Genomic DNA, 12,718 nt, shown 5'->3' with positions numbered 1-12,718 from the left:
TCAGTGAAGTGAATAGACAAATTAGGTCTCTAAAATTTTAAAGGAGTCACTGCCCCAATTATCTTAGGAACAATAATAATCACTTATATAAAATTAAAATAAGAAAATTAAGCCAGGTATGGTGGCTCATATCTGCAATCCCAGCACTTTAGGAGGCTGAGGAGGGAGGATCAATTGAGGTTAGGAGTTGGATACCAGCCTGGCAATATAGTGAAACCCCTGTCTCTACAAATTTTTAAGTATTAGCTAATTTTTTAAAGTTGGCCAGGCATGATAATGCATGACTGTAATCTCAGCTACTTGGGAGACTGAGGCAGGCTGCAGTGAACTATGATTGCGCCACTGCCCTCCAGCCTGGGTGACAGAGTGAGACTCCCAACTCAAAAAAAAAAAAAAAAAAAAAAAAAAGAAAAGAAAAAGAAAAAGAAAGAAAATTAAGTATTTGTTGAAAATTGTTTTACTACAATGCTAGGCTGCATGTCTTGCACCTGTACTCCCAGCAACTCAACAGGCTGAGGCAGAAGGATTGCTTTAGGCCAGCAGTTGGAGACCAGCCTGGGCAACAGGGCAAGACCCCATCTCTAAAAAAATACAAGGCAAGCTGAGCCAGGAGGATTGCCTGAGCCCAGAAGTTCCAAGCTGGTCAGCTATGATAGCCCCACTGCACTCAAGCCTGGATAACAGAGCAAGACCCTGCGCCTTATTTTTTTATCTTATTATTATTATTTTTTTTTACTACTTATGCTTATTTATTTATTTTTGAGACAGAGTCTTGCTCTGTAGCCCAGGCTAGACTGAAGTGGTGCAATCTCAGCTCACTGGAAGCTCTGCCTTCCAGGTTGAAGCTATTTCCCTGCCTCAGCCTCCAGAGTAGCTGGGATTACAGGCGCACGCCACCACACACAGCTAATTTTTATATTTTTAGTAGAGACGGGGTTTCACCATGTTTGCCAGGCTGGTCTCAAGCTCCTGACCCCAAGTGATGCACCTGTCTTGGCCTCCCAAAGTGCTGGGATTACAGGTGTGAGCCACCTTGCCCAGCCTACTTATGCTTGAAATGTGAGGTTTCATTAGGGAGAAATTTTCTTGTTGAATTTCTAACATGAAAAAAATAATAGATTTAGCAGTAGATTAAATTAATGGTCTTCATAGTTTGGTACAATAAAATAAATGGAATGAAGTTGAGAGCAGAGAGGAATCTTTGATGCTTTTGAACAATTTAAATAGTGTAAGTATTGTGGGGAAAAGAAAGAGAGATCAGACTGTCACTGTGTCTATGTAGAAAGGAGACATAAGAGACTCCATTTTGTTCTGTACTAAGAAAAATTCTGCCTTGAGATGCTGTTAATCTGTAACCCTACCCCCAACCGTGTGCTCCCTGAAACATGTGCTGTGTCCACTCAAGGTTAAATGAATTAAGGGCTGTGCAGGATGTGCTTTGTTAAACAGATGCTTGAAGGCAGCATGCTTGTTAAGAGTCATCACCACTCCCTAATCTCAAGTACCCAGAGACACAATACACTGCAGAAGGCCGCAGGGACCTCTGCCTAGGAAAGCCAGGTATTGTCCAAGGTTTCTCCCCATGTGATAGTCTGAAATATGGCCTCGCCGGAAGGGAAAGACCTGACCGTCTCCCAGCCCGACACCCGTAAAGTGTCTGTGCTGAGGAGGATTAGTAAAACAGGAAGGCATCTGTCTCCTGCTCATCCCTGGGCAATGGAATGTCTCGGTGTAAAACCCGATTGTATGTTCCATCTACTGAGATAGGAGAAAACCGCCTTAGGGCTGGAGGTGGGACATGTGGGCAGCAATACTGCTCTTTAAGGCATTGAGATGTTTCTGTATATGCACATCAAAAGCACAGCACTTTTTTCTTTAGCTTGTTTATGATGCAGAGACATTTGTTCACATGTTTTCCTCCTGACCCTCTCTCTACTATTACCCTATTGTCCTGCCACATCCCCCTCTCCGAGAAACACCCGATAATGATCAATAAATACTAAGGGAACTCAGAGACTGGTGCCGGCGCGGGTCCTCCGTATGCTGAGCGCTGGTTCCCTGGGCTCACTTTTCTTTCTCTATACTTTGTCTCTGTGTCTCTCTCTTTTCTCAAGTCTCTCCTTCCACCCGACGAGAAACGCCCACAAGTATGGAGGGGCAGGCCACCCCTTCATCTATTTAATATGTAAACGATGAAAACGTTCATTACATTATTATTTGCTTATTTATGTATTCATTTTGAAACGGAGTCCCACTCTGTCACCTAGTCTGGAGTGCAGTGGTGCAATCTTGGCTCACTGCAACCTCCGCCTCCCGGGTTCAAGCAATTCTCCAGCCTCAGCCTCCTCAGTAGCTGGGATTACAGGCACACACCACCACGCCCGGCTAATTTTTGTATTTTTAGTAGACACGGGGTTTCACCATGTTGCTCAGGCTGGTCTCGAACTCCTGACCTCGTGATCCGCCCGCTACGGCTTCCCAAAGTGCTGGGATTACAGGCGTGAGCCACCGTACCTGGCCCATTACGTTATTTTTTAAAAAATCAATGTGACTCTTTTGACAAATTAGAATGGCTCAATAATCTTGGTTACGCTGGGCACGGTGGCTCACGCCTGTAATCCCAGCGCTTTGGGAGCCGGAGGTCAGGAGTTCGAGATCAGCCTGGCCAACATGGTGAAACCCTGTCTCTACTAAAAATACAAAAATTAGCCGGGCATGGTGGCGGGCTCCTGTAATCCCAGCTGCTCAGGAGGCTGAGGCAGAAGAATTGCTTGAACCTGGGAGGCAGAGGTTGTAGTAAGCCAAGACCGCGCCACTGCACTCCAGCCTGGGCGACAGAGTGAGACTCTGTCTGAAGGAAAAAAAAAAAAAAAAAGAGAGAGAGAGAAATTTGGTTTTAGAACCAGACAAATTAAATGGGAGACTTACTTGCAATGAGACCTAGAAATTTCCAAATTTCTAAATTTCTAAAATTTCTAAAAGAACTGAGAAAATTGCGCCAGGCGCGGTGGCTCAGGCCTGTAATCCCAGCACTTTGGGAGGCCGAGGCGGGCGGATCATGAGGTCAAGAGATGGAAATCATCCTGGCCAACATGGTGAAACCCCGTCTCTACTAAAAATACAAAAATTAGCCGGGCTTGATGGCGGGCTCCTGTAGTCCCAGCTCTCGGGAGCCTGAGGCAGGAGAATTGCTTGAATCCGGGAGGCGGAGTTTGCAGTGAGCCGAGAGCCAGACTCCATCTCAAAAAAAAAAAAAAAAAAAAGAACTAAGAAAATTGCCTCCATTGAGGAAGTAAGCTTAAGGAGGTAAACTGACACGTTTTCTGAATTGAGAAATATTGAGGAGGCTTTGTCTCTTTCGCCTCCAACTGCTCCTTCTCCTCCTGCCCCTGCGCCTGCATAGTCTTTCTTACCTGAGCCTTCCTGTCCTGCCTTGCCTCTTCTTCCATCACCATCACCTGAGGAAAGTCCCCAGGGCTCTGGCCCCTTCCCTGAAACTTCTGTTCTGACAGCCCCTTTCAAGGTAAAACCGAAACCCACAGGAAGAGGGGAGCCTACCATTGTGTACACCGCTTCACCAAAATGTGAATTAAGAATATTATAGCAGGGCGCGGTGGCTCACGCCTGTAATCCTAGCACTTTGGAAGGCGGAGGCGGGCGGATCAGAAGGTCAGGGGATGGAGACCATCCTGGCTAACACGGTGAAACCCCATCTCTACTAGAAATACAAAAAATTAGCGGGGCGTGGTGGCGGGCGCCTGTAGTCCCAGCTACTCAGGAGGCTGAGGCAGGAGAATGGCGTTAACCCGGGAGGCGGAGCTTGCAGAGAGCCCAGATCGCGCCACTGCACTCCAGCCTGGGCAACAGAGCAACACTTCATCTCAAAAAAAATAAATAAATAATAAAAAAATAAATAAATAAATAAAGGACTTCCCTGATCTAAAGTTAAACACATTTCGTTCTTCTGTTTCTAAAGCAGGCTCCAAGATGCTATAGGCTTTGGCAGAAAATTCGACTTAACTGTCGAAACCTTTGAGCCCAAATATTCTGATCTTTATCAATTAATTCACATTCTGGTGAAGAAGGCAAGGCCACTAACTGGTTGCAAAAGGCAAATTGGAAGGATTTTCAAGCAGAACATGAAAGGTTCACATTTTAGCCAAATATGTGCATGTTGCCATTCCCCAGGTCCTTCCTAAAAATATAGATTGGAGGATAATTCAGCAATGTACTAAAAAGCCAGACAAATCTGTCTTTGCTTACTTAAAATGGTTTGAGAGCCAGGCGTCATAGCTCATGCCTGTAATCCCAGCACTTTGGGAGGCTGAAGCGGGTGGATCCCTTGAGGTCAGGAGTTCGAGACCAGCCTGCCAACCTGGTGAAACCCTGTCTCTACTAAAAATACAAAAATTAGCAACGTGGCTACTCAGGAGGCTGAAGCAAAAGAATCGTTTGAACCCGGGAGGTGGAGGCTACAGTGAGCTGAGATCCTGCCACTGCAATACAGCCTGGGTGACAGAGCAAGACGCTGTCTCAAAAAGAAAAAAATTAGCAGGGTAGTAGAAATATAATGCACACGAGAATGATAATCACGAAGACAATCTGTATTCCAGAATAGTAAGGGAACCTATTCCATTAGGGAGCCAACTGAAAATATAAAATCGCAGTTCACACCCCAGGGTGTGGTGTCACGTGCCTGTAGTCCCAGCTACTCGGGAGGATTGGTAAGGAAGTTTGCTTGAATTCATGAGGTCAAGGCAGAAGTAACCCTGATCATGCCACTGCACTCCAGCCTGGGGGACAGTGAGACCTTGTCTCAAAAACAAACTAAAAAACAAACAAAAACCCCCACAAAACCAGACAACAACAACAACTTGTCTCCTCACTCTGAAATGACAGCGGCAAACAACACTTTGCTATTGGAAAATTGAAAGAAAAACACTCCCTCTTGCTGTCGACCTGCCTTCTTGCTCTAACATTTCTGACCCATGGTTTAAAATGCCCAAAAGCTGATGTACTCAATTTCACTTACCTGTTCTGCACCAGCATTTATTTTTGTGTGGAGGAGATCACCATGCATGGTCCTATAAATGTCTAATGGCATGGAATCATGAAGGGCCGTGTCTTTTAGGATATTTGGATATTTATACACATACACACACACACATATATATATATATATATATACCTGAAGAAACCCAACATTACATATATATATGTAAGCGGAATGCTTCATCACAAGGGTAAGGACGTGAAAAAAACCAGTTTCTTTTGTCATCCTAAACGTTCTCGTCTGCGAATTAAAAACCATTATTTGAAGAAGGGTGCCCAGGCTCCAGCTGGTCGCCGAAAGGTTGCTCCGCAATAGAAGCTAAGGACCAGCTTCTTTGGGAGAGAACAGACTAGGGAGCGGGAGAGAAAAAAGGGAGAGGCAGACGTCACTTCCCTTTGCCGGCTCGGCAGCGGGTTGGTCGGCTGAGTTGGCGGAGAGTGGAGCGGAAAAGCAGACGGGGACTGGGAAAGGCACTGTCGGTGACATCACGGATAGGGCGACTTCTATGTAGATGAGGCAGCGCAGAGGCTGCTGCTTCGCCACATGCTGCTTCGCCACGAAGGAGTTCCCGTGCCGTGGGAGCGGGTTCAGGACCGCTGGTCGGACCTGAGAGTCCCAGCTGTGTGTCAGGGCTAGGAGGGCTCGCGGGTGCGCGGGGAAGTGACCGTGCGTGTAAAGGGTGAGGCGTGTGAGGCTGTGGCGGGGCGGAGGTGCAAGAGCTCATACTTACCTGGCAGGGGAGATACCATGATCACGAAGGTGGTTTTCCCAGGGCGAGGCTTATCCATTGCACTCCGGATGTGCTGACCCCTGCGATTTCCCCAAATGTGGGAAACTCGACTGCATAATTTGTGGTAGTGGGGGACTGCGTCCGCGCTTTCCCCTGATTTCTTTTTTTCTGGTTTCAAAAAAAGACTGTACGCTAATTATAACTGTTTTCTTTTATTGGTTGTGTTTTTTGTGATGCCCTTAAGTGTTACTGTTGCAGTCAGAAGCCTTCAAAATAGAAAGTGGCATGTCGCTGTCTTTCTCGCTGGAGAAGTAAGAAGTGTCAGCCGGTTTATCCCAGGCTAACCAGCGCGAAGACTGCATAGCTCTTCCCTTTGAACATAAGGCTGCTTATTGCAGAAATTGATCCACGGTCTCCAGCGTCTTGGGTTCTCACGCTCTGTGAAGATTTTCGTGTTTTTCTCTAGCCTCCAGAGTCCCCTTTTACACAGCGTCTGCTTCTAACCCCTTTTACACAGCGTCTGCTTCTAACCGCAGCCCCCTCAGGAGTTTGTAGGATTTCTGTGCTAGCGGGGAATGTGTTCTCACCTCACAGAGCCAGGTACAAACTACGCAGACGGGGGCTGTTCTTTGGGATGAAAGCAGGGCCTTTGGGGCTCTTAGCGCGTCCCCGTTGGGTTGTAGACATAACACGCTTACTTTGCGGAGTGGAACGGCTCTCCCGGAGCCCAGGTGCCCTAACGCAATTCATCGAGGCCCGCAGGTCAGAACTGCAGTCTCACCTGTCTTGGCCGAAATGCGCTGCGATCCTTCCTGAAATATAAGGCGGGAAGTTTTATGAGGAGACGGGTCCAGTTTCCCTACTATCTCCTGCCGTTTATATATCTAGTCTTTCTTCAGACTTTATTTAAGCGACAGCTTCTTGTTTGATGTCTCGCTTCTACATCCTACATCCACTGCCAGGCAACTTTCTAGATAGCACCCCGACCCATCCTTCCCACCCCCAAGCAGCCCTTTGCTATTTCTGGCGCCAGTGTCCTCCCACGTCCCTCTTTCTTCAAGACCCCCCTTATCACCTTCATGGACAGAAAATACTTAGCTCTCTCTGAACCTGCAGTTTGCACCTGACACGCGTCAGTACCCTGGCAAATTCCTTAATACCCCTTCTCAAATGGCACTGTAAATTAATCTCTTTTTAACTCCCAGAAGTATCTAATTGGTTTTGTCCCCGCACTACATGAATAGTAGTATTTCAGCACAGAAGAAAACCCCAGGCCTAGCGATGGCCGTTCTGGGCAATTTGCCAGCCTCTCCCAGGGTGCGTTTTCTGACCTCACCTACTTCTGATCAACTGAGGTCAGGAATTCGAGACCAGCCTGACCAACATTGCGAAACCCCGTCTGTACTAAAAATACCAAAAAAAAAAAAAAAAAAAAAAAAAAAAATGCCCAGCGTGGTGGTGTATGTCAGTAAGGCTGTAATCCCAACTACTCAGGAGGCTGAGGCAGGAGAATCGCTTGAACCCAGGAGACAGAGATTGCAGTGAGCTGAGATCCTGCCACTGCATGCAATACAGCCTGGGCAACAGAGTGAGGCTCTGTCTCAAAAAAAAAAAAAAAAAAAAAAAAAAGAAAAAAGAAAAAAAAGAAAAGAAAAAAGAAAAAAAAATTAGCAGGTTAGTAGAAATATAATGCACACGAGAATGGCAACCATGAAGACAATCTGTATTCCAGAATAGTAAGGGAACCTATTCCATTAGGGAGCCAACTGAAAATATAAAATCCCAGTTCACACCCCGGGGTGTGGTGTCACCTGCCTGTAGTCCCAGCTACTCAGGAGGATTAGTAAGGAGGTTTGCTTGAATTCATGAGGTCAAGGCAGAAGTAACCCTGATCGTGCCACTGCACTCCAGCCTGGGGGACAGTGAGACCTTGTCTCAAAAATGAACAAAAAACCCCACAAAACCAAACAACAACAACAATTTGTCACCTCACTCTGAAATGACAGTGGCAAACATCACTTTGCTATTGGAAAACTGAAAGAGAAACACTCCCTCTTGCTATCAACGTGCCCTCTTGCTCCAACGTGTCTGACCAATGGTTTAAAATGCCCAAAAGCTGATGTACTCAATTTATAGTACACTTACCTGTTCTGCACCAGCATTTATTTTTGTGTGGAGGAGATCACCATGCTTGGTCCTATAAATGTCTAATGGCATGGAATGATGAAGGGCAGTGTCTTTAAGATATTTGGATATATATATATATATATACACATACACACACACACACACACACATATATATATATATATGTATATACACACACACACACATATATCTGAAGAAACCCAACATTGGGCGAGTTCCCTCTAACTTTTCACTAGGCATGACCACTGCTCTATTTTAGATAGAGATTCAGTGGGGCAAAACCTGAGAATTATCTGCCCGGCTATCAAGAAGATAGCTCCTTGCATTTTTGGGGGGAGAGCACTTTTGCTTCAAGGGAGTGTTTCTTCCCAGGATTACAAATCTTTCTGTAACCTCAGGAAACACTGCTGATGAAAACCAGGCATGGTGGCTCTGGCCTGTAATCCCAGTGACTCGGGGGCTGAGGCAGGAGGATCACTTAAGCCCAGGAGTTGGAGGCTGCAGTGAGCTATGATGGCACCACTGCACTCCAGCCTGGGCCACAGAGACAGACGCTGTCTCTGAAAGAAAAAGAAAAAAGAAAGAAAAATATTGCTGACGAAACTGCGGCCTCTTTTGCAGCTCAATAAAAAGCTATTTATTCACTGGCTAAGGTTGTACTAGGTAATCACATCACTTTAGATGATATATTTAGCTGAGCAGGGAGATGTATGTGTGGTGGCAAATACCTTTTGTTGCATATACATAAATGTTTCCCATGCAGTAGAACCTTCTCTAGAAAAAAAAATTAGAAAAGAAGCCACTTGGCTACAAGAAATCACTAAAGAAGAAATGGTATTTGATGTTTTCCCTGATGTTTTCAGTTGGCTGCCTAATGGAATAGGTTCCCTTACTGTTTCGGGATATAGATTCTCTTTGTGATTATCATTCTTGTATGCATTATATCTCCACTAGTCAAATTATTAATGTTATGTATTTCTCATTGTTTTACTTCTTTTGAGAAACGAAATTCATGGTACTCTGAAGACTAGAGATGATTCAACAAGTGACAGCAACTATAGAATTGGCCGAGATCTCTCTGTCTCCCCCCCCCCAATTCTGTGATGCCAATTCAGCTTCTGGGCACTGTTAAAAATTCCTTAGTGAGAGGGCTCCTTTCCTCCCCTGCCCCCAGTGTGGGACAGGACTATCTGGGAATGAGCCTTTCTGGCAAGGAGAGATACAGCTTTTGATCGACAATGCTTTCAAGAAAGACTTTTTATCTGGCCGGGCGCGGTGGCTCACGCCTGTAATCCCAGCACTTTGGGAGGCAGAGGCGGGCGGATCATGAGGTCAGGAGATCGAGACCATCCTGGCTAACACAGTGAAACCCCGCCTCTACTAAAAATACAAAAAATTAGCCAGGCGTGGTGGCGGGCGCCTGTAGTCCCAGCTACTCGGGAGGCTGAGGCAGGAGAATGGCGTGAACCCGGGAGGCGGAGCTTGCAGTGAGCCGAGATCCCGCCGACAGAGCGAGACTCCGTCTCAAAAAAAAAAAAAAAAAGACTTTTTATCTAAAGGGAGAATGAGAAAAGAAGAGAACTTTTATGAGGAGTGCGAGCCTTTCCAAATTCTCAGGCCCAGAGAGGCATTACATTGAGACAGCGACCACATTCTGCTTCCTTTTTGTACAATACCGTATTTGAAAAACAAAAAAACAAACCTACGAGACTCATGAAATTGGACAACATTCTTTATAACACTACTACTGGTAAAACCAGCAAGGATGGCTGGTTTGCAGTCATCTGAGCAGCCTCTCTAGTTTCATAGATATGATTTCTCTCTGATAGTCAAAGGCTTCCAATTTTAAGCAAAATGCTACTTCACAAAGATAAACAGCTTTGAAAGGAAACGGTTTTCTTTGTAATCCTAAACGTTCTAGTCTGCGAATTAAAAGCCACTATTTGAAGACCGGCGCACAGCTTCCAGCTGGCCGCCAGAAGGGTCCTCCGCAGGACACAGGTTAAGTAGTCGCTTCTTTGGGGGATACTAGATGCGGGGTCTGGGCGCACCTCCGGAAAGGACAAGGGCGGGAGGGAGAGGTGGGACAGCAGACGTCACTTCCTCCGTCGGCTCCCCCAGCGGGTTGGTAGGCTGAGTGGCGGGGGGTGGGGCGGAAGAGCAGAAGGAGACTGGGAAAGGCACTGTCGGTGACATCACCGATAGGGCATTTCTATGTAGATGAGGCAGCGCAGGGGCTGCTGCTTCACCACGAAGGATTTCCCGCGCTGTAGGAGCAAGTCCAGGACCACTGGCTGGACATGAGAGTCCCAGCTGTGTGTTAGGGCTAGGAGGGCTCGGGGTGGTTGGGGATTGGCTGGAGTGGTGCTGGGGCAAGTGACTGTGCGTTTAAAGGGTGAGGCGTATGGAGCTGTGGCGGGGCGGAGATACGTGGAATCTTACTTATGTGGCAGGGCAGATATTATGGTTATTGAAGTGGCTTCTAAACCCGACTCAACTGTTTCATTCCAAGTATGCTGTTCTGTCATTTCCTCTAACGTGGAAAGCTCAGCTGCGTAATTTGTAGTAACGAAGGGGAAGTTACAACGAAAAGACAAGTTTTCTTGTACTTGGCAGGCGCCCCTCTCCCCCGCGCCCACACACACACACCAAGGCCTGCAGTGGATAGAGCCTAGCAGATCCTGGACAATACTATCCGAAAAGCTACATCTCTGACAGTGATTTCCAGCGACTTTGTCAACACGGTCCGCCCCCAGCAAGTATAAGAGGAAAAACAACAAATGTCTTTACTGCCTTGTCTTTCCCCCTTGCCACTTGTCATTATTCAAGTTTTGTAAGTTCCTGATTTCCATTCAGTGCAGCTGCAAGGTTACCAGCTGTGCTTGCGTTGCAAGACCTGTCACAGTTTGATTAACTGCCTTCTTTCTGCTTCTGTAAGCCCTCTTGCCTGCCCCGCGAGTTTCGCACCATCAAATTCCTGCTGCACCATTCAAACTAGCCAACCCCCTTTCAGAAGTGTGTATAAAAGTCAAGTCCCCTGTCTTTCTTCGGGGCTCACGCTAGGCCCGAGTGCACTCAATAAAATCCTTCTGTTCCACCCGTTGGTCTCTTTGTTCTCCTGATTCCCGCAACAGTAGTAGGGGACTGCGTTCGTGCTTTCCCCTGGTCTTTCATGGTATGAATAATAGCATTTGTTTTTTTCATCTATAGTCGCAGGCCCGGTCTCAGTGATTGTATGGTGTGGTCAGCTGTTTTTGTTTTTGTGAGACCTTATTTTCTTGTTTACTGTCCTGGGACAGATGTCTGTAGTCACTTGTTTCCTCAGGAGGCAAATTTCAGTCTCTGTGGGGGAGGTCTCTCATGTTAGCTGTGGTGGTACTTGGCGGGCAGAGCTCAGGGATCTAGGCTTCCCTGCTTTGTAGATTGCTCAATGGTCCCCAAGGCCTACTGGCTTTTAACACCACTTGAAAACCTTAGTGTTTTTCCATTGTCCCCGGAGTCACCTCTTACAGAGCCTCTTTTTTTTGTTTGTATTTTTCCCTGAGACAGAGTCTCACTGTATCTGGTGGGATCTTGGTTCAAGCGATCCTCCCACCTCAGCCTCTGGAGTAGCACAGGCACGAGCCATCGCAGCTGGCTAATTTCTGTTCTTGTTTTGTTGTTGTTGTTGTTGTTGTTTTGTTTTTTTAAGAGTTGAAGTTTCGCCATGTTGCCCAGGTTGGTCTCCAATTCCTGGACTCAAGTGATCTGCCCTGCCTTGGCCTTCTAAACTGCTGGGATTAAACGTATGATCAATCACACCTGGCTAGCCCCTGCTTTTCCCTATAGCATTCATGGGAGTTTGTGGGATTTCTGTGCTGGGGGGAACATGTACTCAGCTCATAGAACCAAGTAGAAATTGTACTTGGAACTGGTGCCATTGGGTTGTAGACATAACACGCTTGCTCTTTGTATGGAAAGGGCTTTGCCAGTGCCCTGGTGCCCCTGCACAGGGCATCGAGGCCTGCAGGTCAGAATGGCAGTCTCACCTATGTGTTCGTGTAATACGCAGCAATTCTCCCTGGAATATAAGATGGGAGGTCTTGTGAGGTTCCTACAAGTAAGAAGACAAATTTCCCTGAAGTTTGTATTGACGAATTTAAAAATTAATAATAACAGCCCAACCTCCTGGATGGCAAATGTCCTTTACATTGACAGACCGCAACTGCCCTACTTGCCTCAGCTCCTCCGTGCAGATGCAGCCCCTGATTCCCTCCACACGGGTCATTTCCTCTCTGCTTTATCCAAAAGAGGGAGACAGCGGTTCTGCAGGAACCGCTAGGCCTTCAGGCCTTTGCTAGGAGCAAAGTAGGGGGAAATGGTCGCTGGAGCTGGGACCTGGGCACTGGGCCAGGTTGCCCTGCAGGAGGGGAAGTACTCAGGGCTAGAGGGGGCCAAGCACCAAGACCTCAGCATCCCCAACCTCCAAAAGGACTCAGAGAGAGGCAGAAACCGAGACAGGGTTCTTCTTTCAAGGAAGACCCCAGGGCTCTGAACCAAAATCCAGATTTTTCCCCATCTGCAGCTTAATTCCACCTTAGTTGGTGCAACTTCATCCTTCCCCTATGCTCAGGACAAAAAACGGTTCTTCTATAGCCTGGTCATTCTCTGATCCCATACATCCTATTGGTCAGAAAATTATGTTTTTTCTTTGGTTAACTGCAGACTTTGGTCTGCACAATCTTTTTCTTTCTTGGTCTGAAAACCACCCCACAGTCCCATATGTAGCTTTTTTGGATAAACCTAGA

At 46.7% G+C, this 12,718-nt stretch overlaps 1 non-coding gene and 1 pseudogene across 1 annotated transcript; both read left to right on the top strand.

Annotated features, from left to right (window-relative positions):
• The window catches only part of LOC117978246 (neuroblastoma breakpoint family member 15-like), a 512,107-nt pseudogene that overhangs the window by 276,362 nt on the left and 223,027 nt on the right, over nt 1-12,718 (top strand).
• Nucleotides 5,776-5,939, top strand: LOC112438801 (U1 spliceosomal RNA). Its single transcript, XR_003027140.1, has one exon. It is a non-coding gene; the product is annotated as a U1 spliceosomal RNA (small nuclear RNA).

The sequence above is a fragment of the Pan paniscus genome, chromosome 1, assembly GCF_029289425.2.
Source record: "Pan paniscus chromosome 1, NHGRI_mPanPan1-v2.0_pri, whole genome shotgun sequence".
In the NCBI taxonomy this organism is placed as follows: Eukaryota; Metazoa; Chordata; class Mammalia; order Primates; family Hominidae; genus Pan; species Pan paniscus.
Note: the sequence above shows the minus strand (reverse complement) of the source record. Positions and strands in the feature narration are given on the sequence as shown.